This window comes from Camelus dromedarius, chromosome 18 (assembly GCF_036321535.1).
Source record: "Camelus dromedarius isolate mCamDro1 chromosome 18, mCamDro1.pat, whole genome shotgun sequence".
NCBI lineage: Eukaryota > Metazoa > Chordata > Mammalia > Artiodactyla > Camelidae > Camelus > Camelus dromedarius.
The window spans coordinates 2,403,816-2,418,620 of NC_087453.1; the positions used below are offsets into that span (position 1 = coordinate 2,403,816).

General features: G+C 50.2%; 1 long non-coding RNA gene across 1 annotated transcript in view; it reads right to left on the reverse strand.

The window, feature by feature from the left end:
- The window catches only part of LOC135323382 (uncharacterized), a 165,071-nt gene extending 150,485 nt beyond the window's left edge, over positions 1–14,586 (reverse strand). Inside the window, exon 1 of the long non-coding RNA XR_010384973.1 lies at positions 14,547–14,586. This is a non-coding gene — a long non-coding RNA (uncharacterized LOC135323382). The remainder of the gene's footprint in view (positions 1–14,546) is intronic.
- Between the last annotated feature and the right edge of the window lie 219 nt (positions 14,587–14,805).

The window sequence follows — 14,805 nt, forward strand, 5'->3', positions numbered from 1 at the left end:
TCTTGCGTTTTAGACCACACAAGACGTCGCGATGAAGACGTCTCTGGCAAACAGGACAAAATGCCAATAGCTGTTCAGAGGTGGGTGCAAGGATGACCTCCTCTGTTATCTTCTGTGCTTTCATGCTTATTTGAAATGTTTCATAATTAAAATTTAAAAATAAAACTTCACATCTTTTTGCCTACTAAAATTCTTCTAAGATTCCCACACACATACACCTAAATTTGTTCCTATTTCTGACTGTTACATCTGTTTTATTCAGCACTTTCAGAGTTGCAAGGGAAAGAAACACAAATCCAATGGGCTTTAGTGAAATAGGGAGTTTACTGGTTCTTATTGCTGGAAAGTCCCAGAGGACGCCTTCAGGTACGATTGGATCTAGGGTCCCAAATGATGCTGCCCCCCTGGATCTCCCTCCTTCTCTGGCTCTGCTTGCATCCTGGACCCAGCACGGCCCTCCAGAATCAGGGAGCTGCCCACCTGCCCCGAGCTGGGATGAAATGGCCGGACCTTTATACCCCGACCTCACTCAGCCCTCCCACCACCCACACAGCACAACCTAGGGCCAGGCGGCTCCCTGAACTGGAGCCCACAGCCGGGTGCCCTCTGTGGTGGGGTTTCAAACCCTTTTCTGAAAAGGAATCTAGAGGGTGCCTGCTCCCTCACCCACCACACTCTCTGTTTGGGTTTTTACTTTGCATTAGTTCTGCCCCATTTTGGATTTTAATACAGTTATGGGTTCATCTATGCTAACTAGGTAAAGACCATCTACACTTTTATTTTCCACCTAAGTTTAAAAAAATATGTAAATAAAAATACACAAATAAGAGGCTTAATGAACATCAAAGATCTCTTGGACAATTACATAGTGAATTTCATAATATCAGGTGAATTGTTTTAACCTATAATGTTCTATATACATCTGCAGAACACGGTCAAACCGCGGGAAACCAACAGCAAAGAGGAAATCGAAAGAAGCTAAGGAAACGCTTTACTCCCTTGAGGAACAAGGGTACAAGTCACGGTGAACCTCTCATCAGAAACCACGCAAGGAGTAAGGAGGGGCGAGATGCTTCATAGCTTGTCCAAAACTACTTACCCACCTAGAAGTCTACATCCAGGGAGATCATCTTTCAAACGTGAAGTGGAAACACTTTCTCAGAGAAACAAAAGCACTGGGAATTCACTGCCAGCAGCGCTCCCCTACGAGAGACGGCACAAGAAAGCCTTCCAGAGAAAGGAAACGGGACCGGTCCAAACTCAGATCGCAGACAGAAAGGAAGAGCCTCAGAGAGAACAGAAATGCAAGTAAAACGTGTTATGTTTCTGATTCTAAACCGAGCTAAAAGATGACCACGTCTAAGCTAAATGTTAAATTCACACCAGCAACAAAAACGTCGGGCAGCGCCAGCCTGTGGACGCGTGAAACAAACACCCCCGTGCTCCTGGGCTGTGAGCGAGGAGCCGGGGGCACCACCGGAGACCCCACGGTGCCGTGTTCCCGGAGGCGGACACAGAGGAACTCAACATGCGCACTATGCATCCACTGAAGAGCTTTGAGTTTTTCTAAAAAAGAGGTATAACTGATTTATTTTCGAAGAGATTGGATAAAATATAACCATATAAAGTCTCAATTTAACCAGAGAAGAAGGGAAAACTGAGAGGAGGTAAAGAAATACAGACTTATGGCAAGAAAAAGAGAACACACACAACTGTGGCAGACATTAATCCAACTGCACCAGGCATTTCAAGCGCAAATGGTCTAAACACACTAATTAAAAGGAGAAGATTGTCAGAGTGTGTATTTAAAAAAAAACCAGGACATGACTATCTTGTCTATAAGAAACCCTCTTTAAATATAAACATTCAGATGACTCCAAAGTAAAGAGATGAACTTATCTGCAAGACAGAAACAGACTCACACACGTAGAAAACAAACTTACCGTTACCGGGGGGGGGGAGGGGGGAGCGGGAGGGGAGGGATAAATTGGGAGTCTGAGATTTGCAGATACTAACGACTACATATAAAACAGATAAACAATATGTTCATACTGTACAGCACAGGGAACTAGATTCAGTATCTTGTAACCTGTAACGAAAAAGAATATGAAAAGGAATATATATACGTATGTGTCTGACTGAGACATTATACTGTACACCAGAAATTGCCGTATCATGGTACACTGACTGTACTTCAATAAATATAAAATACAATAAAGAGATGGAGAAAGATACACCACGCTAACACGAATAAAAGACATCTGGAGAAGCTATATTAATGTCAGACAAAGCAGAGTTCAGAGCAAGGAAGATTATTAGGGATAAAGAGAAACATTATATAATGATAAAGCAATCAGTTCTCCGAAGAGAAACACAGTTGAACCTTGAAAACATTCTACTAAATGAAAAAAGACAGTTACAAAAGCCACGTGCTGTATGACCCCATTTATACAGAAGTCTGGAATTGGCAAATCTATAGTGACAGACAGTACATTAGTGGTTGCCAAGGGCTGGGAGATTTGGGGGCAAAGGAGAGCGACTGACGCGAGGAGCAGCATTTCTCCCTGCAGCCATGCAAATGTCTGATGTTGACAGTGAGAATGGCTGCACGACTCTGAATATGCTAAAAACCACTGAACTGTGTGCTATGACGGGTGAATTACGTCTCGATAAAATGGTTAAAAATAATAGAGGAAACTGGGTGTGGACGCTCCGTGTACCATCTTCACGTTTCTCCTGTAATTCTAAAACTCTTGGCATAAAATACAAATTTCATTTAATGTAACAAGACAGACCGGCTCTGACTCCCTGCTCCGTGGTTCCTACCTGCCTTCCAATTAATGGGCAGCGATGGGGAGAAGTTTGCAGAGCCCTACACGAGAGGAAACTGCCTCCTGCCTGCCAGACTTCTTTCCCTGAACAGAAGCTTCTTCCTGCACAGGAACTAGTCTGCATTCCGATGGTGGAAATGTCACCGCGTGTCACACTGCACTGGGCCTCTGAGACGGGAAAGACAGCCGCGGGCAGCCTGCAGAAGTTGGGAGCTGAGTCAACACGGCCCTCTCTCAGTTACGCATCTGCACGAGAATGAGAGAGAGCCAACTGTGCAAAAATACATCATTTGAAAAAATGTTTTATTTGCACCTAATTTTCCAATTAGGCAAGTGCTCGGAATCACACAGAACTCACTGCTTGTAAACGGTTCCGCTTGTTAATAGCCCTCCAGTGCATCAGTGAACCTGTACCAAAACATAAGACTATTGGATTTAAACTAAAAAAAAAAAAAAAATCAAAAGTAAGAACAAGTGTATATTTTTTTCAGCTTGAAATTTTAATTTAATTGACTTTCTCCGAGCTGAGCAAATAATGCATGAGTGTGTGTCTGGATTCAGTGCTCACGTTCTTCAATAAAAAGGGAGGGTGCGTGGGGAGGCCGGTCCAGATGAATCCTGCCGGACGGTCCCGTGGCTCTTCTCCCACTTGACATCAAACTGCTTGACCTTATCAGATGGCGGGATAATCACGGGAGCCCCCGGGAATCACACGCACGTCGCCGGAAACACCCTTCTTGAAGTCCAGATACCACTGTCAGCAGTTTTGGGTCCCAGACTGTTATACTCGCTTTCCTTGGCAAATGCTAATCGATGAGCCAGCCACGGTGGATCGAAGGCGGCCGTGATGAAATGCCACCTTATGAAGTAATTGGCTTCATGGATCTACCCAAATGAGTCATAAAACTATCCATCAATACCCTGCCTTGTGCGGTCCTGAGCTGACATGGTTCGCTCGAGGGACGCTCTGATCAGAAAAGCTGACTGTATGATTGCCTTGGTGACCCATTAATCATCTCCACCTTCGATGGGAAGGGGCGGGGAAGAAACAAATGTCCTTGTCACCATTAGACCCGGGCTCACGGGGCACTGGCTGCTCCGCTGATACAGGCAGAGCCTACGTGCACTTACAAAGCCCTCCTGGCCAGGAGAGAGGGGTCATCGTTTTCTGTTTTGGAATTTGGACTTTTCCCAGCCTCTATCTGGGGTCGGCCACACAAACCCACGTGCATTTAGGAAACGCGGTCATACACATGCTTCTGTTCTGCTGATGCAATTTTTCTAGAAGGTGACTTTGTCTAAGAGAGAAATTCCCCTTGCACAAGTGTCTGAGCAACGAAAGCTTCCTAAGTATGTTCTGAATGAAGGGGGGAGCACCTGACTGTCGGGGAAACACGCAGGTGTCACCGAAAATTCTGCTGCCTGGTTGCTGCCCAGCCCTCAGAGATGCGCAGACGGCTGCACACGCCGCGCAGGGTCGCCCTTCCCACAGGCGCCTCAGACAAGCGGCTGTTGTTTTCGAGGATTTTAACGTGAGAGCCAGTTGTCAATACATTCTGCTTCAGAGGAAGATTACCTGAATTGGCACAACATCTTCGATATTTTAAAGCACGTGTAAACGCCGCAGCCTACAGCCGGTACTGACAACTTCGGCTTAACCCTGGAGTCAGACATGGACGGGGAGCCCCTCCTTGTCACACGAGGAGATGGCTCCAGCCCTTCCTTCAGTCGTGCCAGGAGCCAGGGAGAATGGAAAGCGAGTGCTTCCTGGTGCAGGCTGGAGGGTGACCTCTGGGGAAGCTTTATGGAGAACTAGTATTTGATTTGGGCTCTGAGGATGTTTGGAAACCCAGTGACTGGGGGTGGAGAGGGCACGCACTGATACTGGAGGGATCAGAAGCAGAAACGGTACCCTCTCAAGGGTCAGGGATGAGAGCCAAGGATGGAGCCAGTGTGTGGAAGTCTCACTCCCCTGTAGGGAGTGGACCTTAACTGGACTGCAGAGGGGACTTGGCGTGGCTGGAGCAGCCAAGTGGCCAGGTCAGCCCTATGGTGACCAAGATGGCCTTACCAGTTCCCTTCAGTTCAAGTTTTGGACCTTCCTTTTCTTAGTGTATTGTCTTTAGGAAACTTGCAATTGCAAATTACTTCCCTGCCCCTTTGAGATGTAAATCATCTCTCAGACTCTGTCGAGTTTTACAACCCAGGACTGTCTTCCTCAAGGACCCAGGAGTCATCCCTTTGAAACACGATCATCAAGAAAAAGAGACCCCCACGTCCTGGTCTCAGTGGGCAGGTGGCAGCCAATTTCAGTGGGCACCAACAGGTGAGCACCGCCCACCTGGCAGCGCTGGCACCCTCCCGCCAGCCCTCCGGCGGGACTCAGACACTCTCCTGCTGATTGTTTCAAAGGAGTTGAGTTCATTCACTGCCTCTCATTGCAATAGTCTCTCCCCCTGACTGCAATGGTCTTTTTTGGGGGGAGGCGTTAATTAGGTTTATTTAATTATCTTTTTAACGGAGGTGATGGGGATTGAACCCTCCCCCTGCAATAGTCTTGAATAGAGTCTTCCTCGCCTGTGTAATCTGCTGGGGAGGGGACTCTGGGCAAGGCCCCTCCAGCATTCTCTGAACTGTTTCCAAACTCTAGTGAGCATCAGAATTTCCTGGGGGGCTTCTTCAAACTGTATGCTGGGCCCCCAACCCGAATTTCCCACCCAGTGGCTATGAGGTGGTGCCTAAGAACCTGCCTTTCTAAAAGGCTTCCAGGCGATGCTACTCTGCTGACTCAGGGACCACATTTAAGACACTGATGCAGAACCCAGATCCACTGAGGACACGCCTGGATCTTGTACAAGCGTGTGGCTCCCGTCGGCCTGAAACATCTCCCGACCCTCTTAATGGAATCAAGGTATCCCTCAGGTACCGGCCTCTGCAGACCAAACCGCAGCAAACTCCTTCCTGATGCCTCGTGGCACCTTGAACCTCACTCTCCAGGGCTCACGGCAGCTGTGACCGTGTACTTACTTGCGTGTTGTCTGGTGAAGTCTCTGTCCCCCTGGGGCTGGGAGGGACGGGAGGGCGGCTTGGTGACATGGCTGTGTGTCATCACAGACCCAGGCGCGTGGTCAGCAGCCCCAGACCTGGCGGGAGGCAGACTGCCGGGGTCGGTCCACACCCCTCACCACCACCGCCACAGACTTGGGGCAAACTGTTCCAGTTTTCCAATGTTTCATTTTATGCAAGTTACTTCATTACTTCAAGGTTTCAGTTTCCTCCCCTGCAAATGGAAACAGAGACCTACCTCCCAGGCTTACGACAAGGGTTAAGTGAGTTAGCAGACACAGATTGCCTCGAGGACCTCCCCGCTGCCCGCCCTGCACACAGTGAGTGGAAGGAGTTTGCGTTACTGTCGGCCACGCGGCGCCTGCTATGCGGTGAGTGCTTATTGCATGTCTGTTGATAAAGGAATAATAGTGTCCATTCAAAACTTACATTTCAAGTGAAATGCTGGTCAAACAATTTTAAAAATCCTTCCTTCAATCATGCCAATTACACAAAATTTCCCAACTGAAGCTCTGACGTTTCTACTCCCTGGGGCCTAAAAATACCGGTTTCTTCCCGGCACCCTTACCGGACAATCAGGTATGGAGAACTAACATTAAACCAGAAAAAGGATTCTTTTTAACAAACACGAAGTGAGAGTTCCAAGGGCTTTGTTGTTGATAAAAGTGAGGAACCGGGGTTTCCATTTTCAACAGACCCACGTGGCTTTGACACTAAGGGCCCCTTCCCGTTCATGCTCCTCCCCCACGCGCCTCCCCTTTACTGTGGAAACTCACTTTCCTCCCTAAGATGCATGCAGATTCGGGGTACTGCTCAGCCTCCCCCAGATGGTTTTCTACCCCCTCCTGAAGTGCCCACAGCAGGAAGAATGCTCTGGCTCCACCAGGACAGGATGCCCAGCGTTTAGAGGTGGGGCTCACCTTGACCTGACACCCCGCTGCCGAGGCTTTCGGAACCTCGCACAGGCAGCTCCCGGGCGAGAGGAATGCGTCCTTGTCTTCTGGATCTCAGATGGAATTTCTCATGCTCTGCTAACATCCTCTTTAGCAGGTTTGAGCCACTTTTCCGTCCTGGTGCCTTTTCTGCCCGCCTCCACGTGTCCATCTTGAAGAGAGGCCGTGAGGTCTGAGTAGAGCACTGCCGGCGGGGTTGGAGCCGAGCAGGTGTCCCTGGTTCTAGAAGCTGGACTCTATCGAAGTCCCTCAGGTTATGTTAGCCTTTGTGTAGACGCTTTCACAAATCTGCATCCCCGTTGCTTCAAAGTTACCCTTAAAAGGTGTTCACGCTTGCCTGCCCTGTGCTTAGGTGGCTGCGTCCTGCCAGCTTTGGGCTATAGTCCTCCATGCCCTTAGGAAGTCTCCTGGCTAAAGTCGTCGCAGCAAATCAGACTGTAGGTTTTCTTTTTTCTTTTGCTCATGATCTATCATCAGAAGTTGTCACTGCTCTTCCTGGCTTCGGACCACCCATGGTCCCAGTGTAGGGGACACGGTGGGGGCTGTGTCAGTGTCTTGTAGCTGCCACAACAAATGTCCACGAAGTTGGTGGCTTCAAACAGCAGAAACAGAAATGTGCTCTCTCACTGTCCCGAGGGCAGAGGTCCAAAAGCTAGCTCTCAGCAGGGATGTGTTCCTTCTGAAGGATCTAGAGAAGACCCCTCCTCACCTCTTCCAGCTGCCGCTGGCTCCTGCAGTTCCTTGGCTTGTGGCCACATCCGCCCAGTTTCTGCTCTGTCTTCATGTGGCCTCTTCCTCCTCCTCTCCCCGTGTCCACGTCTTCTCCTCTTCTGTCCTCTCTAAGGACACTTGTCACTGGACCATGGGCCCACCTAGATGAGCCAGGATGAGCTCATCTCAAGAGCATTAACTGAACTACGTCTGCAAAGACCTCTTCTCCAAATAAGGCCACACTCACTGTTCCCAGGGGTTTCCTCCTGGATGCAAATTTTTGGGGCCATCATTCAACCAACTCTAGGTCCCAAGACAAGACCAGCATCTTTATCTCATCAGAGTACAGGCTGGTAGAGTTCGGGGCTTCCGCGAGGGTTTCCATGAGATTTCATTTTCCTGGAAGTGTCTTAGTTCCCCTTTGATCACTTTTTCTGTTGGCTTGTAGTCATAGGATGTCATTATAAAGAAACTGAATAATTTAAAAAAAAAAACCAGATCCTGCAAAAAGGCACATGAAAATGAGAAATGTTGGCCTAAAAGATGTTAGCTTGGAACGTTTTCTAATTATTTCAAATCACTTTTATCCTGAGAGCCATTTTATAAATTCATTAGACAAATCAGAGTTATTATCTTGGGCACATCTTTTATTCAAACTGTCCAGACTCCGAGCTTCTTTCTGCATACCTAACTTCATGTGTCTCTTCTATCTCTCCTAGAATTGGACTTTAAATAAAGTGAATGCACTGTTTGCAAAATACTGCCGCAATGAGCCTCCCGCCACCAAATGGTCAAGGCTAAGGAGCCGCTAAGAGCTTCTACAATCGCCGGAAGGCTGGCCAGTCTTGAGACGAGAGTTCCTGAGACCACCTTTTCTTTCAGATCTTTTGATTTGTTTTTAGCTGTGTTTTCCAAGGATATTTTAATAGGTTTCATCAGTGATTTATTTTTTTCCTTTGTACAGTGTTTGAAAAGCCTGTCTGAAAATCTGAGTCTGCAATGTATTTACCGTCTGCTCGGCTTGGAGTGTGTAAATTTCATCTTGAGCTTCAAGAGGACACCTGCCTCCCTTTATGCTGTGGCCACTTCTGGTGCTGGATGAGCATCTGCAAACACACGAGAACACTGGCAGCAGAAGTGACCCTGAGCGCAGACTCGCTCTTGCGCTGAGGCGAGCTTGCCCGCTGGGCTGGCAGGGGCCACCACCCCAAGTGACACACCCCAGCTCCACCACGAACTGAGCGCTGGGCGTGCCTGGTGACGTAAAACCAACAGCAAAAATAAGGGTAGAAATAAGTCCTGGAAACTTCACCATATTCCTACTAAAACATCGTAACCTCTTTGAAAAGGCAGACATTTTCAGATTGGATAAGTCACTCTGCCACACAGTCAACTTTATGACACAAAAGAATCAAAAGGAGAGGATGGAATTATTACAGCATCGACACATTCTCTGCTTTCTGAGCGTAGTTACAGAACCCAGGTTAGATCTCAGCAACGGGATGCCTGCACACGTGTGCACACACACGCACGCCCACACACACACTATTAAACCATAAGACGCATTCATTTACCATCTTAATATAAAGAAACCTATGAATGTAATTCAACTTGCCAACACATTAAAGAACAGTCACATCAACAGATACACAAAATTATGTAATGTAACTCAACATCCAAATATGAGTTTTTAAAAACTGGCAAATTGGGAGTAAAAGGGAGTGTCCTTAACACGATAAAACCCCAGGCAAATATCAGACTGTTCTGAAATGACTACAGCCAATGTCAAGGCAAAAATTCCCAGCTTATTATTTATTATGTAAAAATACCCACCCCTGGACGAGCTAGCTCAGGGTCAAACAAACCAGCCACTGGAACAAAATCAGGTGCCCAGAAGGAACCCAGGCGTGAGGGGCGCTGGAGCGAGACAGGCTGCCCCGCGCGTCGGGGAGCAGGGACGGGCAGTGCTCAGGTGGGGCCGGCATCCTCGCCTCCCTGGCTGACACAGGGACCTTTACCTGACTTTTCATCACACCCAAACATCGTTCCGCGTCGACTATGCACTTACATGAGAAAGTGAAACCATTTCAAAGCAAAACAAACCTCTCGCAGTAAATCACGATGGACTATTTTATGACTCAGCACAGAGATCGCTTCTTGACTTGGGCTGAAAAGGCACAGACCACGACTGAAGCAGGGGACTCCAGGTGCTCTCACACTTGAAGGTAAAATATGTGCGAATACAAGCTGTCCTCGACGGCGCAAGCACAGCCACGCGCCGGGGCCTCGCGCTGACCGGCCCGTCACTGAGGGAGGAGGGCCACGGGCCAGGTGGGGCGCGGCCCCAGGCAGGAGAGAGGGCGCAACGAACGACTGGCCGAAAGCCAGCCGACAGCTTACAGCGCAGGCAGCGCAGACGGACACAGAGAGGCGCTCCGACTCGCTGGAGCGCAGAAAGCACAAACAAGCCCAGGGACGCCCTTTCTCACGCCCCCTCCCCCCACCCCGGCGGGGCTCCGCCCACTGCGGGGGGCGGGGCTGGGGGCGGAGAACAGCCCGGCGATTCTGCTGAAAGGCGCTCCCGCACCAGCGCACCTGCCCCAACGCCAGCTCCTGGGCACACAGCCAGAACCGTGCTGGCTCCTCCGCTGAAGAAGACACACGCCCCTCAGGCACTGCTTGTCATGACAGTGCAGTGGAAACAGGCTAATGGTCCATGAGTGGAGAGAGAAAGAAAGGATGATTTAGTCACATGGCAGCAGAGAACACAGCGCTTAATGAGAACTGGAGCTACATGTGCCGACATGGATGAACCTCAGACACCCACCGCGGAGTGAAAAGAAGAGGAGGCTGCTGGCTCTAGGGAGCAGGGTGGCTGCATCGTACAACAGTGTAGAGGCGCCTAAGACGTGATGCCGTGCAGTGCTGCACACTGATGTGCACGGAAAATATGCTTAAAAACCACGGGTGATGTGACGGTCCGATTCGTGCTGGCCAGGACCTCTGCGGAGAGAGGGAAGGAGGGAGGGGGAGGGGGACGGAGTGATGGCTTCAAATGGGGAAAAATGGAATAGAGGTCTGGTGTACTGGGTGGACACGTGTGGTTGTGTGGGATCTTAGCACATGGAGCTGCCCACGTGCTCTGGAAGGCGCTGTTGAGGCTGGACCACAAATCCCTCCTTCCTGTTGGCTTAGGTAAAGCGAATACTGCAATGTGAGCCCAGAGTCTGAAGGACCCCTCATCCCTTAGTTGCTAACACAAAGCCGCTCAAGGCAGAGGGGCCCACATGGTTGGCTGCTAACCCAACAGCCACTCTCAACTCCCTTCTTGCATACCTTCCATTAGGAATACCCCCCCCCCCAAAAAAAAGCTTTCCCAGCCTTCTTTACAACTAGAGATCACTGGATGGTTCAGAACCAGCCGAGGAGGAAGGCTGCTGGGCACGTCTAGGAGAGGCAGGAGAAGAGAGGCAGGAGGCGGGGAAAAAATATTTCTCCTGTCTCCCTGGCTGAATTCTGGATGTGATTTTGGAGCCTCAGCAGCCATACTGTGACAGTGAAGGGAAGGCCACGAGAATTAGCCTGCAGCAAGTTCCTCAACCAACCCTGGGCTCCCTCCATCCACACATCTTCTGGAGGAGAATTAAGCCTCCCAATTGACTGTTTCCATCATGATAAGCCATCCTAATTATTACGTTTTCTTTAGGTAAGGGTAATCTGTTACAAAGGTGCTATGACACCTATGGATTCCAAGTAAACACTGAACAACTGGAGACCATCGAGGAGCGAATAGGCACCACACCAATAATACGTCCCGTTTCCATCGCTCCAGCTCTTTTCCCAGCACAAACTCTAGGGACAGAGGACCTGTCCCCGCCTGGGCCAGGGGCCAACACCAATCTACCGCAATGGCGGGTCTGGGCTGTTCAGCACAGTCCTGACCACTGGAGGCTTTGAATCATGGGGGTCAGTTCAAGAGAGGAGTATCTGGATGGACACGCCAAAAACCGTCCCCTGCAGACCAGACTCTGAGACTTTTGCTTTCAGTATTTTGCAAGGCTCCGTACGCCCGTTTCCTTCCCCGCCTTGAAGCCTCCCCAGGGACTGACCCTGTGCTCTTGTACAGCAAAGTCAGGGCAGGGGTCACCAGCCTGGAGCTGTGGAGCTGATGGTGATTAATTACAAACAAAACAATCAGAAAACTGTTCGCAGGATACGAGGTCATCTGTTTTACACCGACATAACACAAGTCTGCTCCGGAAATCCACTTTAAATCGGTATTTTGCTTCTCTTTCGTTGTTAAGTACTTTTCCCCCTTATCTTTAACCTCGACATTATTAACACTGCGCCAGGAATCTATTTTAAAAATCTCACCGTGACATTTCCGCAGAAAAGAGACCTGACCGTTTTATAGGTGCTGCAATCATTTGGCAGGAGACGACAATTTTTCTTTCCTTCACGAGTAAATCAACATTCTAGAAAATGCTTGTTTAAAACTCTTTATTCGACTGCCATTTGTAAGTGGGCCAGCACTTCCAGTCACCCAGAATGAAGAATGGTGACACTGCAGACAACTTCCATGCACAGGATTCTTGCAAACTGTCTTTCATCTTGGTCATGCTTCACATTCCATTTCCAAGGTGAGCTGAAGCCTTCACCCAGGTCAGAACTGAGTCTTAAGAGCTGAGGGATACAAGAGATTCCACAAGCTAATGAACACGGTTTAAAAGCTGACTGTGTGTCACTGCAGGCACAAAGCAGACTTTTCCCCCAAATGATTGGTATTTTGCTTGCTCTTTTCTCATACTGCCTCTCAAATGACAGAAATAGGGCCTGTTGAGTCCTCCTGTCTGTATCAGAAAACCACAAATGATTGCCCTGCACACACTGATCATCACGACCTGCCTGGGGGGAGTGACAGTGGGGATGATGGTCATGCTGGTGTCGCTGCTGCTGGTGACAATGACGGCGATGGTGACAATGCTGGTGATGATGATGGTGATGGTGATGGTGAAGTTCATGCTGATGATGACAATGGTGGTGATGCTGAAAGTGTCGATAAAACACGTAGCAACCGCACACTGAAGGTGGAATGTTTTTCTAGGTACTGTGCTGGTCACTCTGTTCACATTATGTTCTGTAATCCACACAAGAGCCACAGGAAGTATGTTCCTCCCCCTCCTGCAGTTATTAATGGTAGTAGTAGTAGCTCCTCTGTGAACAGACGGGAAAAGCAGACGCAGTGCATGGGCACACGCGACGCAGTCCACCTGAGGATGTGGACATCACAAAGGCTGTCCCTCACCTCGAATGCTAGAGAGTTATTACTTTTTAGTGCTAAATGTAATATTCCTCTGGTTAGGAAGTGGGGGTACCTGACTGGGGTTAGTTATCTTGCAAAAAATGAAGGGGAAAGGGGGTCACACCAGCACGGAGGCAGTAAAGTGCGGAACAGTTCATTGCTAAGGAAACAAAAGCATACTTTAAACTTGTCATAAAAGGGCTGGTTACACCAGACATGCCAATCACCACCTTTCCCCCACATTCAACGTGAAACCAACACCCCACGAATGCAGGCTGAGCCCTTGCTCTATGCTGGACCCCGCGGGAGGCACGGGGCACGCGCTGCATGAAGCAGCGGCCCTGCACCATGAGGCGTACTCGTGGAAGCAGCACGTCAAAGTCACCCGCATGGATGAGGCCAAACCTGGGCACCGCAGACCCCAGCCCTCGCCCACAGCCGCGTGGCCCAGGGCCCCGAACGAGCCGCAGCCTGTCTCCCGGGATGGAAAGTGGGAACAGTGAGGCTGGAAGAGGCTGATCACAGAGCTTCGTGGCTGGAGTCCCTGCCCCGGCCAGCTAACGCCACGCACATGCAGGCGGCAGAGCGGGGGGGGGGGGGGGTGCTTCATGGACAAAGCAGGGAGGAGGGCCCTGGGCCCCGAGAAAGCCGGAGGGCGAGCTTCCCGGTGGCCCATCTGGCAGGCTGTGGGCCTGGCTGTAGACTCGGATGATCTTTAGACCTCCTTACTCCCTTCTTCCTCAGCTATCTGGGGTGGCTTTCTGTCTTAACCAGATCAATAACCTGAGAAAAAACTCGGTTACTGCAGATGTGCTGTATAAAAATTCAGTAAATGCATTTTTAAAGTCGAATCCATTTAGTTTTCCTTTTTTCTCAGTAATTATCCTAACTTTGACTGAAAAATGTTCTGCTCTGAAATCTATACTCCACTAGACACGAGAGGAAAAACATCAGGGCCGCCCTCACCCTCAGGCCGGCGGTCTGCCTGGAGGAGATGGACGGAGACAAGGAACAGCGGTAACGTACAGCGCGTGCGCGAGCCCACGTGGACGGAGGTGACGGAGCCCCCCAGGCATGTGAGTGACCCCCAGGGAGAAGCTGGGCCCAAATGCCCTGGACAGCCAGCCTGACGCCCCCTAAGTGCACACAGGGAGACCACACAGCACTCCCGCAAACACAGCAGGAACTCTTTCCAGGTCCACCTTGGATACCAGGCAGCAATAATCAAGAGGCCATGCCAGTAAGTATTTTAACAAAGTGTGTTTGGCCAATCACGTCACAGACAGGACTAGTCCCCTCGAAGCCCCGCTGGTTCCAGGTCTCTTCTTCAACACCACCTCCTCACAGAGGCGTTTCCTGACAAACCTATGAACAGGGCATCCTCCTCCACCCACGCCTGCACGCTCCGTCCCCCGGCTCCACTTTACCTGCCGCACCTGGCCTGCGTGGGTCACGTTTACAATTCCTCCCTCTCCCCCAGAACGTAAGCCCACGAGCACCTGGCCTCCCGCAGCTCCGAGAGCCCCCTGGCGCTCAGCAGCCTCTCAACAAATGCCTGTTGAGTCAATAAATGAATCCTGAAGACGTGACTTGTCAGCTGGTGCCGACGTGCAGGTCCCGGCAACAGGAACGGCCAGCGCATCCACACCAGCCACGCAGCAACAGCAAGTACAGAGGACCTACCTCAGTCCCACGGCTCACACAGGTGATGCCCCTGGGCCCGCAGGCCGGCCGGTGAGCAGGGGTGCGGCCCCCTTCCAGTCCGCACACTGAAGCTTGTCAGCACCCTGGGCCTCGCCCCAGACCGCCCGAGGCCTCGAGCGGTCCGCAGTAGAGACGGGACTTCACTCCAGGTCTGCTCACTCCAAAACAGGAGCTCGTGGCTTTCCCCTCTCCACCTACAGAGGGAAGATTTTAATCAGCTTTAACAGATTCTTGTGAT